We start from the raw sequence: 19,214 nt of genomic DNA on the forward strand, positions 1-19,214 counted from the left end.
CTTAGACCACAAGATTCTGGTTCTTGGAAGACTTGGACTAAGACTGACAGCAACTCCTGCTGGTTCTCATGCCCTCAGGGCTAGACTGCACTGTACCACTCGCTACCTGCCTGTAGAAGGAAAACCATGGAACTTTCCAGCCTCCACAGTGATCATGTGAGCCGAGTCCTCATAATAAATGTCTCCTGGTGTATCTACATTTATTGCTTCTGTTTCTCCAGAGAACGCTGATCAATCCCCAACCTTCAATAAAGTCTGAATTCTTACATAACTCAGGAGGGGGTCAAGGAATGCAGAAGACCATGGAGAGAACTCACATTTGTGTTAATGCAGTGCTTAATAAGGACCAAAATGTCCAAACTCAACTTTTTCAGTGAAAACAAAACGTTCTCAGAGACATAGAAGACCATGAGAACTCAAACCCAAGAAAATTGGCAGCTTTGTGGGGAGAACCTTCGACTTTCTGTATTTCACAGAATAACATTTTGGATCAATTTAATCTAAAGCTTAAAAGAGATAGAAGAGTTCAGCTGACTTCAAATTCCATGTAAAAGACTTGACAGTATAAACGCTGAGTAAATATTAATTTATTTTCCCTCCTGTTCAAGAAATTGTTGATGGACCGTGGCTGTGGAATGGTCTGCTCTGCTTTAACCTATTTGAATTGGTGGACAACTTGGAATAAACGGAAAACAAGGCTGTCAGTGGACAATTACCACAAATAAAAATACTGTCTGTTCCACTTGGCCGCACATGTCAGCAAAGGAAAGCACACAGAGTTTGTCCATCAATTTCCAGTAACACATTTTTAAAAGTCTTCTTTGAAACCTGGATGTCTCTCAAATAACTGAGCTAAAAGCTTGTATCTATTTTGCTTTTGCAGTAGCTACTTGGAAACAAAGAAAATGCTTACTTAACTAAAAGCAGAGATGCAAGACATGAAAAATAGAAACACTCATTTCTTGAAGAGATAGTTTATGCCATCGTTGTAAATCCTAAAGCTACCTTCTAAAGACTGAAATTACACAAATCCTATAGTGACCTAAATCCCAAGGCTGTATTGTTTGGAGCCAGTCGCTTGTGAGAAATCTCTGCAGATGCATCTAACATGAGGAAGTCTTCACACGACCTTTTGTAGCCTTAGTCACCACTGGTAATGCCTGGCTTCTCTCTGGAGCAGGAAATAAAGAATGATTATGCAACCATCCGCTCCCTTTTCCACTTGCACCACCACCAGCCGCAGTCCCCAGCGCCCACCTGATGGAGACAAGGTCAAGGGAAATTTTTCCTCTCTGTGATGTGTGCACGAAACACAGTACTCTTCTGAAGGCCATCACCAAGTCAGTCTCCTCCTCCTCACAGATTCAGCTCCTCTATGTTCCATTCATCCATTCTATAAGTTTTTGTTGACTGAGCACCTCACGTATGCCAGAAATTGTGCCAGGAGCTAGAAATGCAACAGATACCCAAAATGCTAGTTATTATCCCTCTTCCTATCCCGTTCTAGGAACTTAATAAAGAGAAAGGGGAAAGACTTTTTGACGGGAGGGATCCTTCTGAATTGGGATCCATTTCACTAGTTATACTATTGCTGACAAGATTAATTAACTAATGAATTAATTGATACACAGCTATCCACTACTTTGCACACTGGTCATCCTTGTAACTCTGTTACTTTGCAGAACCTGGAGAAATATTTTACTTCTACTCTGATAACACAGAGAACTGTTTGATAATATTTGCTCCCTGGCGGTCAAGCTCCCTGGGTTACCTGTGTCAGGAATGTGATCATTCAAGGTAATGTTTCTTCGATTTCAAGGTAATTTTGCCTGGATTCCCTTTGAAATTAAGAACGTCTGGGCTACTATGATTATTAGAACAGATATGGGCCTCAGATGCTTTTCAACAAATGTGACAGCATGACCTTCTTTTCCATTACATTTTGTAGTTGCTGTTACCTATGTGTTTTTTTAAACTTAATTTAAAATAATTTTAATTCTAGCTACTTTCACAGTCTCCCTTTCTTTTGCTCTGAAATTGTTACAATTCGTGAGATTAGGTTTCCTAACAAAACATCTATAAAAAAGAGTAATTTTATATTCTTATGCCTAGAAGTTATAACTCTTATTTTGATTTCTTGTCTTGTTGCATTAATTACATTTTTCAGACTATTTCTTGGCTATACTGGTAGCTTCTGCCAAAATGGTCTTCATTCATACTTTATTATTAGATTTTTATAATTAAATATAATAGTTTCTTTTACTCTGCTGGTCCATCTTATACTAGGTTTCACTTTCAGATTCAGGTTTTAGGTATGAATGAATTTTTGGTTCTGTGAAGCGTCTTGTTCTTTATCTATGGAGGTCATTACATGGTTTTTCTCCTTTGAATAACTGATATATTATCTATATGCTAATGTTACTTTTTAGATCTTTACTACTTACCTATGGTGTATAATTCATTCAATAAATCACTGAATCCTAAGTATCAATATTTTAGCAAATATTGTACATTAAAAAGTATTAGTCTTCACTTGCATTGTCTTTCCCATCATTTACAGGCAGAATTATATTAGTGGGGTAGCTGGTTTCTATCACTATGACAAAATACCTGAGATACTCAGCAAGAGAAAAGGTTGATTTTGGCTCATGTTTTTAAAGGTTTCAATCCATGGTTACCTGGTCCATTGCTTTCAGGCTTGTGGTGAGGCTGAACATCAGGGCAGGAGCATGTGGTAGAGGAAGTGTCTCACCTCACAACAGCCAGCAAGTGAAGAGTGAAAGAAGAGACCAAGTTCCCAATTCAAGGTCAGGCCCTCAAGTGACCTAAGTGCCTTGCACTGGGTCGTGCCTCTTAAGGGCTCAACCAACACCCAGCAGTGCTATGGGATGAGGACCACAACTTCAACATCCAGGTCTTTAGAAAACATTCCAGATCCAAACTATAACAAATAGTTTTATAGAATTAGAAAATTTCCTTATTTTCCATGGTGTTCTTTTAAAATTGTACTTACATAGAAGCATTCAGAATGTCATCAAAACAGTTGCAACTATTTTTGCAATTATACAGAGTATTCAGTTAATAGAACCATAGTTGTTTCATATAAACTGCTTCAGAGACAACCAAAGATGAAAAACTACTGGCCCCATAGATAACTCATTTGTAATGTGTACTAACAAGCATCTACTTTAAATTTCCATGCCAGTTTACAACTTGCACAATGTACCAGGCAAGGTAGGTGGCCTTAATAAGATATTATATAATATAATATAAAACTAAATTCAGTAGCGTATTAAAAGGATTATATTCAACAACCAAATAGTACTTATTCCTAGAATCCAAGAATAGCTAAACACACAAAAATCAATGAATGCAATACACTTCATTAGTAGAATGAAGAAAAATTATTATCTCAATGTAGAAAAAACATTTTATAAAATTCAACACCTTTTCACAATGAAAACATTCAATAAGCTAAGAAAAGTAAACTTTCTCAAAATCATGTATTATATGTATAAAAACATAAAAGTAGTATCATACTCAATCTCTAAAATTAAACAAGGTAAGTATGCTAGCTGTTATGACCTGTGCCTAGATGTCCTCCCAAACCCTCATGTGGTCATAGGTGAGGCTTTTTCAGAGGCTGGATCTAGATTATGTGATACTGGGATTGATTCATGGTGCAGTGTTAGGAACAAGGGCACTAGGATTAAAGATTGAAGGTTACTTACCCTAAGGGCCAGTAGCGTGCTAAATTCTGCCCACCTGTCTTTCATGCTATCCTGCCTTAGAGTCCACTAACTATGGATTGAAACTTCTACAAACTGTGAGGTGAGCTAAACATACCTTTTCCTTCTTTAACTTTTGGTGTTGGTGATTGTTTCAGCAACAAGAAAAGTAACTAAGACACTAGCTTTTAACACTTCAACATCTCACTGGAAGTTGTAGACAGAGAAATTTTTTATAAAAGGAATATAACTTTAAATCACAGAAGCAAGAATGTCTCTGTCCATACATGGCATAATCTTGTAAGTAGAAGCATCCAATTAATTCCCTCCCCCCCCAAAAAAAATGTCAGTTGATAAATTCATAAGTTATGGAATACAAAGTCACAGGCAAAACATTAGTTATATTACCTAGGCTAACATTAAGCAATCTGATTCAATTTTAATGACATTGAAAATAATGAAATACTTAAGAATAAATTAAACCTAAGTAACCAAATCTACAGATTTAATGCAATCCCTATTAAAATATCAGTTTTTTCATAAGTTGAAAATTTCATTCTAAAGTTCATATGTCTGCAATCCCAGCACTCAAGAAGCCGAGACAGGAGGATCACCATAAGTTCAAGGTCAGTCTTGGCTACAGTGAGTTCAAGGATATAGTGAGACCCCTTCTCAAAAAAAAAACTAAAATTTATATGGACTCTCAAGGGACACCAATAGCATAATAATCCTGAGGAAGGAAAACCAACTAAATGACACATACTTCCTGACTTCAAAATTCACTATAAAGCTATAGAAATCAAAATAATTTGAAGCTAGCTTGCCAACAGAAACAGACCCCAAAAGTAAATCCTCACATACATGGTCAGTAAATTTCTGACACAGGTGCCAGGGTCAGTCAGTGGGGAAAGTACAGTCTTTTGTAACCTTGATTTAGGGAAAACAATATCTGTATAAAGAAAAGTGAAAGTGGATCCTAACCTTACACACTAAACAAAAATAACTCGGAATAGATCAAAGATTAGAACATAAAGGCTAAAACTATAAAACTTGGAGAAGAAAAGATGGGGAAGAAATCTTTATGACATTGGATTTAGCTATGATTTCTCAGATAGGGTGCCAAAAACATAGCCAACAAAAGAAAGCACAGATAAGTTGAACTCCATCAAAATTAAAAATCTGTGTATCAAAGGCCACAGTCTTGAGACCATAATAGTACAAAGAAAATCCTCATGATGGGAGGAAATATTTGCAAATCACAAACCTGATAGTGGATTCATACTCAGAATACGTAAATAATTCCTGTAACTTGACAATAACAAACAGTTTTTCAAAATGAGTAAAGGATATGCAGATATAGTTCTCCCATAAAGGATATTCAGATGGCAAATAATCACATGAAAAAGTGTCCACTGTCACCAGTCAGTAGTACATATCAAAACCACAATGACCAACAATACTCCACTTCTTATCCGTTAGCATGACTACCCCTAGATAAGAGATGTACATTCATCCGCAGACCCAAAGTAAAAACACAGGGAAAATAACAGCTGTTGTTGAGGATGTAGAGAAATTAGGATCCTTGTGCATTGCAGATAGGAATATTAAAGGGTACAGTGCCATGAAAAATACTGTAACAGTTCCTGAAAAAGTTCAAGAATTATGATGTGCAGCATTCTACTCCTCATCCAGCAATTCCACTCTTATGTATATACCCCCAAAAATGGAAATCAAGAATTCAAACAGTGTGTTTACATCACTGTTCACACAAGCAGTATTCACAACAGCCAAAAGGAAAAACACATGGATGGACAAGATGTGGTGTGCGGCATTTTCAGCATTAACAACGAATGAATTTCTGATATGTGCTACCTCCTGGATGAGCCCTCAAAACATTATGCTTAGTAAAATAAACTAGACACAAAATGACTTACATGCACCCATTTACAAGAGGCAAAGTCATACAGACAAAATGCAGAACAAAGATTTGTCTTTTTGAGACAGGGCCTCGCATGCAGTTCAGGCCGCCCTTGAACTCCCTTTGTAGACCAGGCCGACCTCAAAATCACAGCAACCCCCTGCCTCAGCCTCCCAAGTACTGGCATTACACGCGTGCACCACCATGCCGAGCTGGAATGGAGATTTTTATAGCAGGGTGGATGGAGGAGGGAATAAGGATCATCATTTACCGAGTCCTGGAGTTTTCCGGGATGATGAAAATATTTACAGAAATGGATAGTAATGAGAGTCATACAAAATGTGGAAGTGTTTAATGCCACAGAATTGTACACTTAAAGCATCTCAACATGGTTCATTTTATGTTATTTATATTTTACTACAACGAAAAAAGAACATAGGCAGCCAGACATTTATTGAAGGTATCAGTAGCACAAATTTAATTTTTTTTTCCCTCATGTCTTAGGTACTTTATGCTCGTTGCTGAGACAAAATACCTGATGCCCAAGTTGGGAAAGGAAGGTTTATTTCTTATAGTTTTTGGAGGTTTCAGTCCACACTCAGTTTGCTCCCAGGCAGGCAGACATGTTTGCAGCCGTTCAGACGGCTGCAAACACAAGGAGGAACCAGCAAAGAGCAAGACATGCCTTCTTCTGCCATTACATCACATCCTGGCTCCACCCCTATGTGGGTGGAGCACTGACACCATCCATCCAAGCACTAGACAGTGAACCAATCACAAATACACAATGCAAACTCATGAGGCCTGGGGGACACAGACATAAACCATAACATTCCACCCCTGACCCCCAGGACTTGTATACATCCTTTATACAAAAGACATTTAGTCCACCTCCAAGAGTTGCCGAAGTCCTAACAGCTTCAGTATTGCTGAAAAGTCCAAGTCCCAAGTCTCCTCCAAGATCTATGGCAAACTCTTAACTGTAAGCCCCTGTACAAACAAAAAAAGGTTAAACATTTCTGAAATGCAAAGGCACAAGATAAACATTACCATTCCAAAAGTTACAAACAGGGAAATATAAAGCATTGGAAACATAGCAAGTCCAACATCCAGCAGGACAAACATTAAGTCCTAGAGTTCCATGCTCAACATCTGAAGCAATCTGGTTGCAAGCTCCAAAAGGCTTGGGTGATTCCACCCCCACGGCATTTCCAGCGATTTCAACTCCTGCAGCTTTTCTCTTAAATCCTCTCTGCTGGCTTCTTGCAGCTTCCCTTGGATCATCCACATTCCTGGCTTTTCCAAACTTCTGGGGTCTCCACTGTACCTTGGGCTGTGCCTTAACATCTTCACAAATTGCCCTCCCAGGGGCACACTGCTTGGCCTCCCAGGCCCTTTGCAATCGAGGTGGAAGCCGTCTTACCCTCAGAATTCATGCATTTTCCTTGCACCTAAAATCAGCACCTTGTGGATGCCGCCAAGGTCTGCTGTGAGCTGAAGCAGTAACCAGGCTTTTCTCTCTCTTGGCTGTAGGGGTCAGTTGTCTGGATTGCAGGGCTCTGCTTGCCTGATTGTGAGAAAAAGCTTCTCTACATTGCTGCCATTCTGGAACCTCATGTGTCCTCTGTCACCATTCTGGAACATGGCACTCTGCAGCTTTTCCCTCTGAGCAAATTTTTTCACCTTTGTTGTGAGGCTGCACAGGGTGGGGACCCACTTCCTAGGATGCCCCCAGGGCCATCTTTCTTATCTCTCTGTTTCTCTTCAGGAATGAAAATCTCAACTCTGTCTTTACAATCCACAGCCTTCCTGGAATTTTCCTTCTGGACAAACTCACAGCATTGTGAATTATCCTGCTGGGCTCTTTGCTCTTGATTTGAAACATATAGCTGGCTGAAAGCCCCCAACAATAGCCATGCCACAGCCTCAATGTTCAATTGCTTTTTAATTTATTTTTCAAGATTAATCAGTCCATTGCCCTTTGTCTCAGTCTCAGGCAAAGTCTCTGGGCATGAACAAAATGCAGACAAACTTTCTGCCAAGCCATAACACACATCATGTGGAGCCCAACAACCAATACAGTCCTTATTCACCGCAGAAACCTCCCGAGCCTGGTCTTTACCATGAGGCTTTCTATCAGCCTTCTGGTCTCCTGAGCTCTGACCAGAATCTCCTCTACAGAACAGCCTAAGCTGCTCCAGCTCTATGCATCCAGGTGACATGTCTGAACCTTTCCAAATTCTGTCCACAAGCCATTTCCAAAGCCTCTCGAAAAACATGGTCAGATATAGTCACAGCAAACAACCCCACTCCCTGGTACCAAATTCTGTCTTGGGTACTTTATGCTTGCTGCTGAGACAAAATACCTGATGCCCAAGTTGGGAAAGGGAAGGTTTATTTCTTACAGTTTTTTGGAGGTTTCAGTCCACAGTCAGTTGGCTCTAAGGCAGGTGGGCATGGCTGGGCCGCCTTTCATGGCATCTGCAAACAACAAGGAGGAACCAGCGAAGAGCAAGACATGCCTTCTTCTGCCATTACATCACATCCTAGCTCAACCCCTATGTGGGTGGAGCACTGACACCATCAATCCAAGCACTAGACAATGAACCAATCACAAATACACAATGCAAACTCATGAGGCCTGGGGGACACAGACATAAACCATGACACCTCGTTAGTGGGTTCTTTATATTTTCTACTTCTTCCTGAGTCAACTATGGTATTCTTTCAGAAAATCATATATTCATTTGGTATTTTTCAAGTTTTTTTACCATTTAGTAGAATTTTACTCTCCCTTTAACATCACTATATGCTCTGATTTCTCATTTTTGATGCTCATGCTTTTTTTATGCTCTTAATTTGTGTCTCTAGCACCTTTAATCCCTATTATAATCTGTTTGCTTCATGTTAGGCACATATTACTTGCTAATTACAAATATTAAATATGTGTATGCAGGTCATTCTTTGGTTTTTTGTTTTGTTTCATTTTGTTTTGTTGTTTTTTTGTACCAAGAATTGAACTCAGAGCCTTGAGCTTGCCAAGCAGGTGCTTGTGCCTCATTCTTTATTTTAAAACAAGAGAATTTGAAGTCATGCATTTGCTCGAGTACTTTGGTCAAACCACACAGATTTTGGTATTGAAGTTCCTCAATGTCATCACTGTCCAATTAGATGCTAATTATGTTTCTTATTTCCTCCTTTACCTAACAATCATTCGAGTGAATAGTTCTCATTAATTTTGTTTTTACTTTTCAAGTGGCAAGGGTTTTACTTTCTCCGTATTTATGAATAGCAGCATAATTGGATGTGACCTGTGAGATTTTGAGGAGGGGAAAAAAGGAAAGTTTTCTATTTACCACTGAATCTCATAGAAAGAGCCCAAGTTGGATGATGCTATGGAAGAAGTCGAATCCCTGTGCTTACAAATGTCTTCCCATCCCGAAGCGGTCACCAAGAGTTGACCACATGGGGCACCCCCATTCTTTCCTGGAGAGACATCATGCCAAGGACAGCCTGTGAGAAGTTGCCACTCTGGCCCAGGACACTTGAAGACCCCACTGTGCCTCTCTGACTGCCTGAACCTCCCACTCCTTTCTCCTTCAGAATGAAAAGGTGTCGGTGGATTTAGGCGAAGTCTCTCCCACTCACCTCCCAGGCGAGCATATGTTAAGCATAAGAGGAGTCACGAATGCAATCAATCTTTCCTTTGATCCACATTTATGCAGTACTGTCTGATGAGGATTTTACTTCCACTCACGCCCCCTAGGTCTTTCCATAAAAGTCACCGACGGTAGGTCCAGGCACTGGTGCCCCTAACTTGGATTCTCTTTCCATGCCCCGTTCCACCCTTTACTCTTTTCCTTTCTGCCACTCACAATAATTTACTGGCAAAGAACTCATTACAAAACAGACGATGCTTCCTCTTCAGACATATGCACATAATCTAAGGATAACTACACCCGTGGAAAAGCAAGGTCATTACAGAACATGCTCTGTCTAAGAGCCCAGCCTCAGTCGAGCTTCAGGACCACACTCCACTCCTAGCAGGGCAGCAGATGTCCCTGGGTCACTAGAGCTCACTGTCAATACTTTCTTCCATCTGAAAATAAATCCAGCATTAGACAGCTGACCACAGATGTGCCTCTGAAACTATGGCAACAGAAAGTCCCTGTACCTCTGCGTCCCAATTAAAAGTGTTCTGCTGGCTGCAACTGGGATGTTTGGTCTCCAAAACTAATACATCAAAGCAGTCACATAAGCCTCAAATGTCACCATCATGCAAACTGACATTTCTCATAGGAGCGGCTAATGAGTGGTCAGAGCAAAGAGCAGATAAAGTTGAAAAAATCCACTTTGGGACCCTTTTCTCCAGGCTCCATGTCACTCAAGGTTGGGCAACTAGTTAAATGTTGTGGGGATGGGGGGAGAAGAGATGGTGTGGATTTAAAGGTCAGCATCTAAGAGGATTCAGGTGCTTCTACGCTTCTACCGGAAATGGAAACAAAATATTGGAGTAAATTTCACAGAAGGAATGATGCATGCTGGGAAATAAAGAGTTCAAGTCTACTTGGCTGGGGCGGCCAGGTGTCTGGCGTTAAAGGAGGAACACAATGTTTCAAGCTCTCTGCCCGATTTTTTTAAGAAAGCAACTAACTGGTAACACGAATGTCTTCTTGATTATTATAATTTCAAATGTGTTTCATCTTTTTCTCCGATTGATTTTTTTATCAGCAACAAAGTGGAACAACTCGGCATTTTGTTTCTCCTCTATTGAGTATAAAATGATCTATAAATAAACACTTAAGACAGTGCTACTGAAGAGATCCTGCAGACTTTCGTCATGTGAAAACTCCCAGAGTAATGCAAATCATTCCACTCTCTAATAACCTGTTTGCTAATATATTCAGTACTATTTAATGAGGTGAAATTTTATCTCCTAGGAAATCAAGATACATATGTAGATATTTCTTTTTTGCTATAGCAAAGGAATATGTTTGCAAAATAACAAGAAGCCCAATTTATAGTGCTTAAGTTAGAGGACAGGTAGAACAAGCTCAGTCCTGTCAAAATGAGGTTCACGCAGTTCTCTTGGCCAAAGGGTCATCTCAAATTGACAAGCAGACTATTCTGTCCATCCTAGGCCATTCAAGTTCTAGGCAAAAGAAGACAATAATTGGAAAATGGTACATTTGCTGGATCTTTCCCGCTCTAAGGAAACCTTCTTGTACACACAGCTTGTGAGTTCTACTTTCAACTTGTTAGCCAGATCTGTGTTATATGGTCATCTCTAAAAGAAATGTAGAGCATGGCCTCTTAATGGACATCATGTTTCACTTGGAGTTCTGCTCCTAACAAAGACAGGAACACAGATATTGAGTATGACAGCTATCCTCTCGCTCTCTCCATTCAACCCACTTAGAAGGTTTTACATTTTTATGTCAGTCATTAGGCAGCCCTCATCTACGGTTCAAGAAGCAAATCATGCATGCGCTCTCATTAAAATGAAAAAACTCACATAGAAACCTGACATTAGCATGCATGGTGGTGCATACCTACAATCTCAGCAATCTGCGAGTGTGAGGCAGGAGTATTGCAAGTTCTAGCCCAGCCTGGATAGCTTAATAACTCAAAAAGAGAGTTGAAGATGTAGCAGAGGGAAATTCTGTGACTTCACAATACCTTATCTCCAAACTTTAAAGGGTTGAGGATGTCACTCAGGATATAACCTTGACTTCAATGCCTGGTACTGAAAAACTAAACATGAGATCCAGTTATAGCTTTGACCTTGGGTAACTAAGTCAGTTTAGAAGCTTCTGCTTCTCATGAGCAAAATGAGAACACACAGGGCAGTCACGATGAAGATCCTGACATTCTATACTCTCATTTCAGAGCCTTCCCTGACAGATAGGAAAGTCACCCATGGAAGTCAAAGTTGTGCTGCACTCCTGGGCTCTGGGCCCCGCTCTTGCTCCTGATACACAATGGAGCAATGCTACAGTATCCATCCAGGACTTGAGAGCAGCGGTATCCCTTCAGGAATTGTGCTAACTTGGAGAGATGACACTTCCTCCCAGTCCCTATAAGGAAAATGCTGCAGGACACTATGCTTCTAAGGTGGCATAAATGCTCCATTTCAGCAAGGTTTCTGGGCTGGTCATGATCAGTACACTTGTGTGTGTTCAAGGTGAAAGGTCACCCATGGAAGTCAAAGGTGAGATGATCCCTCAAAGGTGAGACACCCAACAGATGTCTCCAGATACCGTAGTAAAAACCTGTGCAACCATGACTGCACCCAAACTTTCAGGAACATTGCTGGAAGTGAGAGAAGAAAAAAAATGCAAGTGAGAAGGAGGGAACAGGAAAAGCTTAGGGTAATCTGAAGTCCTTGCGCAAATCTCCAACACTCTGGAGTCCACAGTGCTTTCTTTGATAAATTTATGCCACCAAAGAAGGGAAATTCCTCCTACTCCCTCTCTCCTGAAATGTCATCCTTACCAAGCTAAATCAATGGGAAGAGGAGAATGTTCTGGTTGTTACATGCACAAGAGAGACCTTTCATACTTTACATATGGAATTTGTTTCACAAGTTACATCATTGTGAGCAAAGCCGGTTCAACCCCAAAAAATGTCTCTCTGCTTCTTTTCAGCCCTACTTACCCACCCCTCACTGCATCAGATTTACTGGTGAAGAGACTTTTAGTGGCTGCCTCTGGTTAGCTGATAAATTGAGCTTTGTAATGCATCTATGACTTTATATCACCCACTAAATTCTTCAGATAGATCATACTAAGAAATAATTGGTCTCTGTTGGAAATAATTCACAAAGGAGTACCACAACTAAAGAATAAAAAATGCCCCTTACCCAGGTAAATTCCACACAAGCTGGAGCCAGATCAACCGAAGAGTCTGAGACTTCTGAAGTTCCTAAAAACTGGAATGATTTCAAAGGGCTGTCTTTTTCTTTGAGAAAAAGAAATAAAGGAAGCTTTGTCTGAATCCAAAAATCTTCACCTTTTCTAGGACCATTTGTCATAGCTCTTACCAAAATAAACCACAAAAAAATGGACAAATACATGTGAGAAAATAAGAACAACACAAACCAAAGAATTTTAACTTCCTTTTTAAAGTGTCTAAATCTTTGAAATATTTGCAATTCGTCTTTTGCCTGGTAGAACTTTATAAGTCATGTTACAGTTATAGGAGAGATAAATTTTGTAAGTTTAAATCACAGCTATATAAAACTTTATAAGGATTCACTACATAAAAAATCTGCAAAATCATTAAGAAGGACAAACAACACAACAGAATAAAAATCTGGAGAAAGCTGGACACTGACTGAATGCCAGTTCACTGGCCACTCACTGAACAGGTGACACAAATGGAGAACAAACATATGCAAACACTCCAGCAGGAGCAGGTCAGGAGTGCAGGGGTGAAACAGAGATATACTTTCCTCCCCTAGGCTCAGCACTGCCTTCAGAAAAAGTAATTTTGATATGCAAGTCATTTTATAGAAATTACTCATCCCATACTACCCTGATCCAAATCAAATGTGGAAAATGTAGGCTGAAAATTAAAGGCCAATACCTGCTTATTTGGTGTGATTATAGGTTCATCATACCCAGAAAAATGATGCCCATGTTGTCCGCTACTGCCTACGCTCCTACGTTAGCTACCTGTTCTCTTGACTTACAAACTGCCCTGTTTTCAAAGCTAACAGACATGGGAGAAATCCCCCTGGAGCCCTCTCATGAGTTATAATTTGGTATGAGTGATAGTAGCAATTTCCTAATCTTGTATTGAGTTTTACCATTTGCAGCAAGATCTATTGGATCTTACCAATAACCTTTAAAATAAGAAATATGATTGAAATTATGTAGATGCCTCTTCAGTAGTGACACCATCACTCAAGTTCAGGTTTCTGATTCTAAATTCTGAGCATTTTCCAGACTGTTGTCCTGTATGAGGACAGACTGTGAAGTCCTGTCTAGAGATAGAGTTCTGACAGGGAGCGTGGAAAGGGAAACGGAAGTAACTCATCAATTTCTGGAGTTACTCGGACCAAAGGAAGGAAGAGAGAAGAATGCCCCATAAATAAATGGCAACACCATACGAGTGGACAGGTGTATGATGACACATTAACCTGAAAGAAATTAAACAATTAGGTAACACTACACATTTGTCAGAATAGCCAATATTCAAAACACTAACAACACCAAATGTCAGAGATGATTAGAACCACAGACACCTCCATTCACTAGTGAGACTAAAACTGGTACAGCCACTTTGGAAGACAGTTTGGCAGGTTTTTACAAAACTAAACACACCCTTACCACACAATCCAGCACTTGTGCTCCCTGGTATTTGTCCAAATGAACTGAAAACTTACATCCACACCAAAGCCCACACATGGATATTCATAGCAACTTTATTTATAATTGCCAGAACTTGGAAGCAACCAAGATGTCCTTCAGAAGGTGAACGAATAAATTGTGACATATCCAGACAAAAATATATTATGCCAAGCTAAAATAATATATTTTATCAAGCCATGGAAGACCTGGAGAAACCTCAAATATGTATGACTACAGTAAAGAAGCCAACCTGAAAACGGTACATGCTGTATGATTCCACCTTGTTTTTTCACTAAGACGGGGTCTCACTGTGTAGTCCAGGCTGGCCTTGAGTTCCCTATGTAGCCCAGGTTGTCCTCAAACTCTAGTGATCCTCCCGCTTCAGTCTCCTGAGTGCTGAGATTATAGGCACAGTCCACCACACCCTGTTCAACACAACTGTTTTGCTTGTTTGTTTGTTTGTTTGTTTTGAAAAGGCAAGACTACAAAAACAACAAAAAGATAAGGGGTTTCCAGAGATAAAAGGGAGGAAGGATAAACAAGCAGAGTACACACTACTTTCAAGGAAATGAAGCTATTCTGCCTGATGCTGTAATGGCAACATGTCACTTCTCAGGGAGTCCTGCTGTGAACGAGGGCTTTGGAAGATGACCATGTGTCAGTGTAAGTTCATAACGATAACAAATGTCCCCCCGTGGTGCCAGACACCGATAATGGAGAAGGTTGGGTGAGACAGTGGGATAGGGTACCTGGGAAAATACTTTTCCCTCAGTGTTGCTGTACACCTAAAACTGCTCTTAAAATCATTGATTAATACTTTCATCCTCTTGAATGGTTTCACACTGTCTTGATATGTTTGATACTATAGCATATGAAGTTATACTCAAATATTTCAAGGAAAGAGACACTATGGTAACTACTATTAAGTCGGGTTATCTTGTGGTGAAACACTATGTTGCTTAAATTGTTCTGTTCTGACCTGTATTGCTATGTTTTTATGTCCTCTTTTATCTCAATCTCCTCTTTTTTTAAATTTATTTATTTTTTATTATTTTTTAATTAAGGGAAAAAAATTTTTTAAAATATTAGCAGGATATATTATAGTAACTTTTTTGATTTCCTATTAACTCGATTTGAAGCCCTGTATTGCTCTCACCATCTTGTTTTGACTGATTTTACTCTATTCTGTTTTATTTGATAGTATCAAGTTTGAGGGTATAGGCAACTACTCTGAAGGCAGTAAGATTCACTATGATGCCCATTCTGCCTTGACTATTATCTTCTTTTGAAGTCCTGTAATGTCTCCAATGTTTTGGTTTTATTGGTTTTGTTCTGTACTGTTTTGTTCAATTTTATTATACCTGATGATATAGGCAATTCCTTTTAAGGTAGCAAGAGGCATTATGATAACCATTGTTGATTACCTTGTATTCTGTTTTTACATCATGTACTATGTCCATCCTTTGTTTTGACTGACTCTGTTTTGTTTTGTCACATTTGGTTTTATTCTCTTCCAAAAAAAAAAGTAATAAGAACTGTGGGAGTGGGGCTGGAGATTTAGCTCAGTGGCATAAGCACCTGCCTTGCAAGCAGGCAGTCGTGAGTTCGATCCCTGGTACCGATAAAAATGAAAAAGACAAAAAAAAAAAAAAAAAAAGAACTGTGGGAGTAATAAAACCCAAAATGTGTAATTGTTATTGTAAAAAAGAGAGGAAAAGAAAGTGTTCTAAAGGATACAACTGCAAGTGTGCTTAGGTGTGTAATGATAGATGACCATATTACTAAAATTTTGTTGGATCATTGAACACAACTGTTTGCAGTCTCACTGTTTGAATGTTCACTTTGTATGCTTTAATTTTGTAACTTGAACAACTATTTCTAAGATGACAATATGTAATCTATTAGCTAGCGATTTCTTACTGTTTATTTTTTTGAAATTCTGTATTGTTCCCTTTTGCTGTTTTTTTCTTTAAATAAAAATTTTTTAAAATAATTGATTAATTAAGAACAACTTACTGATCTATAAATGAAGACAGATATTTCTCCCATGTAACTAAATACCTCACTGTTTCTCAAAGAGAGATCACCAAGATTTCTGAGCGTCAGCTGAAGAATACAAGCCTCCAGTTTCCTTGTGGACTCACGAAGGTATATGGTGATCAGTCTGTCATCTCAATTTAAATTTCAGTGGCCGTATCTTCATTTCTACAGGTTCTTTGGGTCTCTCGCTGCCTTCTATGTGCATGTTTCCCCATATTCTCACTTCCTTCCATTTTATCTTGAGTGATTTTTTAAGTAAACAGGGCTCCCCCAATTATCCACAACTTTTCTCTCTATGGTTTCAGTTACAGTCAACTCTGCTCTGAAAATATTAAATGGGAACTTCAGAAGCAAAATAACCCACCTATTTAAATGGTATGCTGTCCTCAGTAGTGACAGAACCTTACACTATCCTGCTCCTTTCCCCTCCCAGGACGCGAATCTATGCTTTGCCCAGCATCCGTGCTTAGCCTGCTCTCTGCCCGTCAGTCACTTACTACCTGCCTTGGTTAGTAGACTGTCACAGCGATTGTCCACCTGGGGGTGGGAGAGTGTGGTGCTGGCAAGGTGAAAATGTTAAGGGAAGCTTTACTTGGAAAGGTGAAAATTCTATCAGATATGGGGAAAGAAAGAGACGACATTCACACAACATTGATCACAGTAGATTGTCATAATTACTCAATTTTAGTATTGTCTATTAGTTCTCTTACTGTGGGTAATTAATAACTGAATGTTTATCATAGGCACATAGGTATGGGGCAAAGTTGTATAATAGTATTAACCCTGATTCCAGGGATCCACTGGGGGTCTTGGAATAAACCTCTGTGAGAGAAGGGACTACTGTACCCCGTCAGTCTCCATTTAAATGCCTCTGTTATAGAAATTCCTGGGGTCCTGATTCTTCTGCCTTTTTTGTCTAGTGACTCTCAGATGTAGCAAGCAGGTGATTTTCTTGTGCCTCTTGTAATCTGGGCTTTGAGCTCAGCTCCAGTGGAGCGCTATCTGTGCAGACACCAGAGCATCTGCGTTAAGGATCAACATGACTCTCTGTACTTGCTGCTGAGGACATACTCGCCTGAGGCCAGCGGTTACCCTCCAGCTGAAGAGCTCCTTAGACCACATGAGCAGTATAAATTAGAGACCCGAAACTGTGCAAAGAGTTCCCTGTGAATAGAAGAGAAGTAACAGGAAATGGGGAGACAGACCTTCTGCAAATGGGAAGGAGGACCAAGAGGGAGGAGAGAGGGAAGAGAAGAGAAGGGAACTTAAAAAGAACAAAGATATGCTATGGGCATGTTCCAGCTCCCCGCGGTGAGTGCGGTCATTATGCACTGCGTACACGTGCTAACAAAAATTAAAACTGAACACAGAAACTTTACCCCACACTCAGATCTCAGGAAGAAGCACAAAAGTTTCACTGCAGTGTGTCTCACAGGGAAAGGCAGATTTTTTCCATTTCTCCAAAGGGGTAGTCCCTGGAGGATCCCAAAGTTTCAGTCATCTCAGCATCAACTGCCGGCCATGCAATCACCCAAGACCTTTCCCCCAGCTCCACAGAAGTGTTAAAAGCGTGATTCTTTATGCAGAAACGACGAACTCTGGCTTCCCCAGCTTGCTAGACTGTTCTCCTTTCTAGTTGCCTCTAGTTTTGGTTCTTAAAGGACTCCTCTTTCGTTACTAGGAATTTAAAAGGATGTTTGTTCAGGTTACATTTTGTTATTTCTTGTGATAATGTATAATGATTATGAATAAAAGTTTACAAGTTATTATTTCCTGAAAATTACTAGTAAAGCTACACAGGTATAAAATAACTATTTTATGTTGTGGTCCCTGAAACTGTTATTATGTACATTGAATCCATCCATAATGTGTGGAGTTCCCCATACCACTGTGAGCATAGATGTGACAATAAGGAATAAAACCTACCAGTGGAACATAAAATAAAAGGCTGTTTTATACTCTACTCAGTATTTTAAGTATTTTGTAGCAGGAAGGTTTTTTAGACCACCATAATACTGGAAATAGGACTATTAGTCACGTTAGATACCTTTTCCCACTGAAGCTCATCCCAATCTTGCAAGGTAGATAACCGTATTCCCATTACACCAATGAAAAATCTGAGATGTGAAGAAGTTAAATAATTTTCTCAAGGCCACACAGCTAATGCTGTCTGACCTGAAGATAGTTTTCTCTCCCTTATCTGACATTATCTCTCTGAAGAGCCAGCCTATTTCCTCTACTGTGTCTGAAAAGAATCCAAAACTTGTGAAGAGTTTTATACTGAAGAGTCCTTTGAGTGTTCTCCTTGAAGAACAGTCTAAAAAAAATGTACTTCTGGCAAGATTCCATTATTAATTATAAGGGTGAATAGCGAGCCAAAGAACTATGAAGGCTGAGTACAGCTTGACACCACCTCTGGGGAAACCATCAGGAATTCTTGGACAGACTCGTTTCTGCACCATACAAAGAGTGAGACAGGCAGGCCTTCCCCTCCCGGATGGTCAGTCTCATTTTGACCAAGGAGGGTCAGCAGAAAGTCTGGCAGTTGGCTCTGCCTGAAATTTGCAGGAGAAAGTGAACACAGGAGAAGTTAATGTCCACACTGGGGAATCATGAAGCCAGTATCGCTGGATTAGAAACTGGCCCGAGGCCAGACACAAATATAGCCATAATTGGAGCCTTCCCAAGTAGAAAAAGGGTATTAGTGGGATCACATCAATCACAATGATTAACACTGAAACCTAAGCTTTTTTTTATTATATAAAAGGCTCAAAAGAGTATATTGTTGGGGAGGAAGAAGAGTTTCAATTTTTGCAGAAAAAGTCAACCAAAGAAGGACAGTAAATATTCAGGATATAACTTAAAAATCAGAAGCTCGGACACAACACACAACACACTCAAACATGCAAGCTACGAAAGGTTGCCAGAGAGCAAATGCTCCTGCAGACGGCCCATTAGGAGGCAGCAGGTAGACCCCAGGCACTGCAAGGACAGCCAAGTCAGGGGACAGCACAGGTGAGCATGAGCTGAAAACAAGTCCACTGTCCTCCCAGAGCTCACAGTTGGCAAGGGCAGGGCCCAGGAGGAACCACCTCAGAGCAACAGAGCCTTTAAAAATCTCCCATCCCACACCAGGCAGGACAGAGAGACAAGCAGACCAGGTAGGAGATAGGA

At 39.9% G+C, this 19,214-nt stretch overlaps 1 long non-coding RNA gene across 2 annotated transcripts in view; it reads right to left on the bottom strand.

Annotated features, from left to right (window-relative positions):
* Positions 1–570: 570 nt before the first annotated feature.
* LOC134476285 (uncharacterized) overlaps positions 571–19,214 on the bottom strand; it is a 46,056-nt gene continuing 27,412 nt past the window's right edge. For both annotated transcript variants that reach the window (XR_010047865.1, XR_010047866.1), the window contains exons 2-3: positions 1,258–1,447; positions 571–1,171 (exon numbers count right to left, since the gene is read on the bottom strand). This is a non-coding gene — a long non-coding RNA (uncharacterized LOC134476285). The remainder of the gene's footprint in view (positions 1,172–1,257; positions 1,448–19,214) is intronic.

The sequence above is a fragment of the Cavia porcellus genome, unplaced genomic scaffold, assembly GCF_034190915.1.
Source record: "Cavia porcellus strain 051 isolate PalLab524CR breed Dunkin Hartley unplaced genomic scaffold, mCavPor4.1 scaffold_6, whole genome shotgun sequence".
NCBI lineage: Eukaryota > Metazoa > Chordata > Mammalia > Rodentia > Caviidae > Cavia > Cavia porcellus.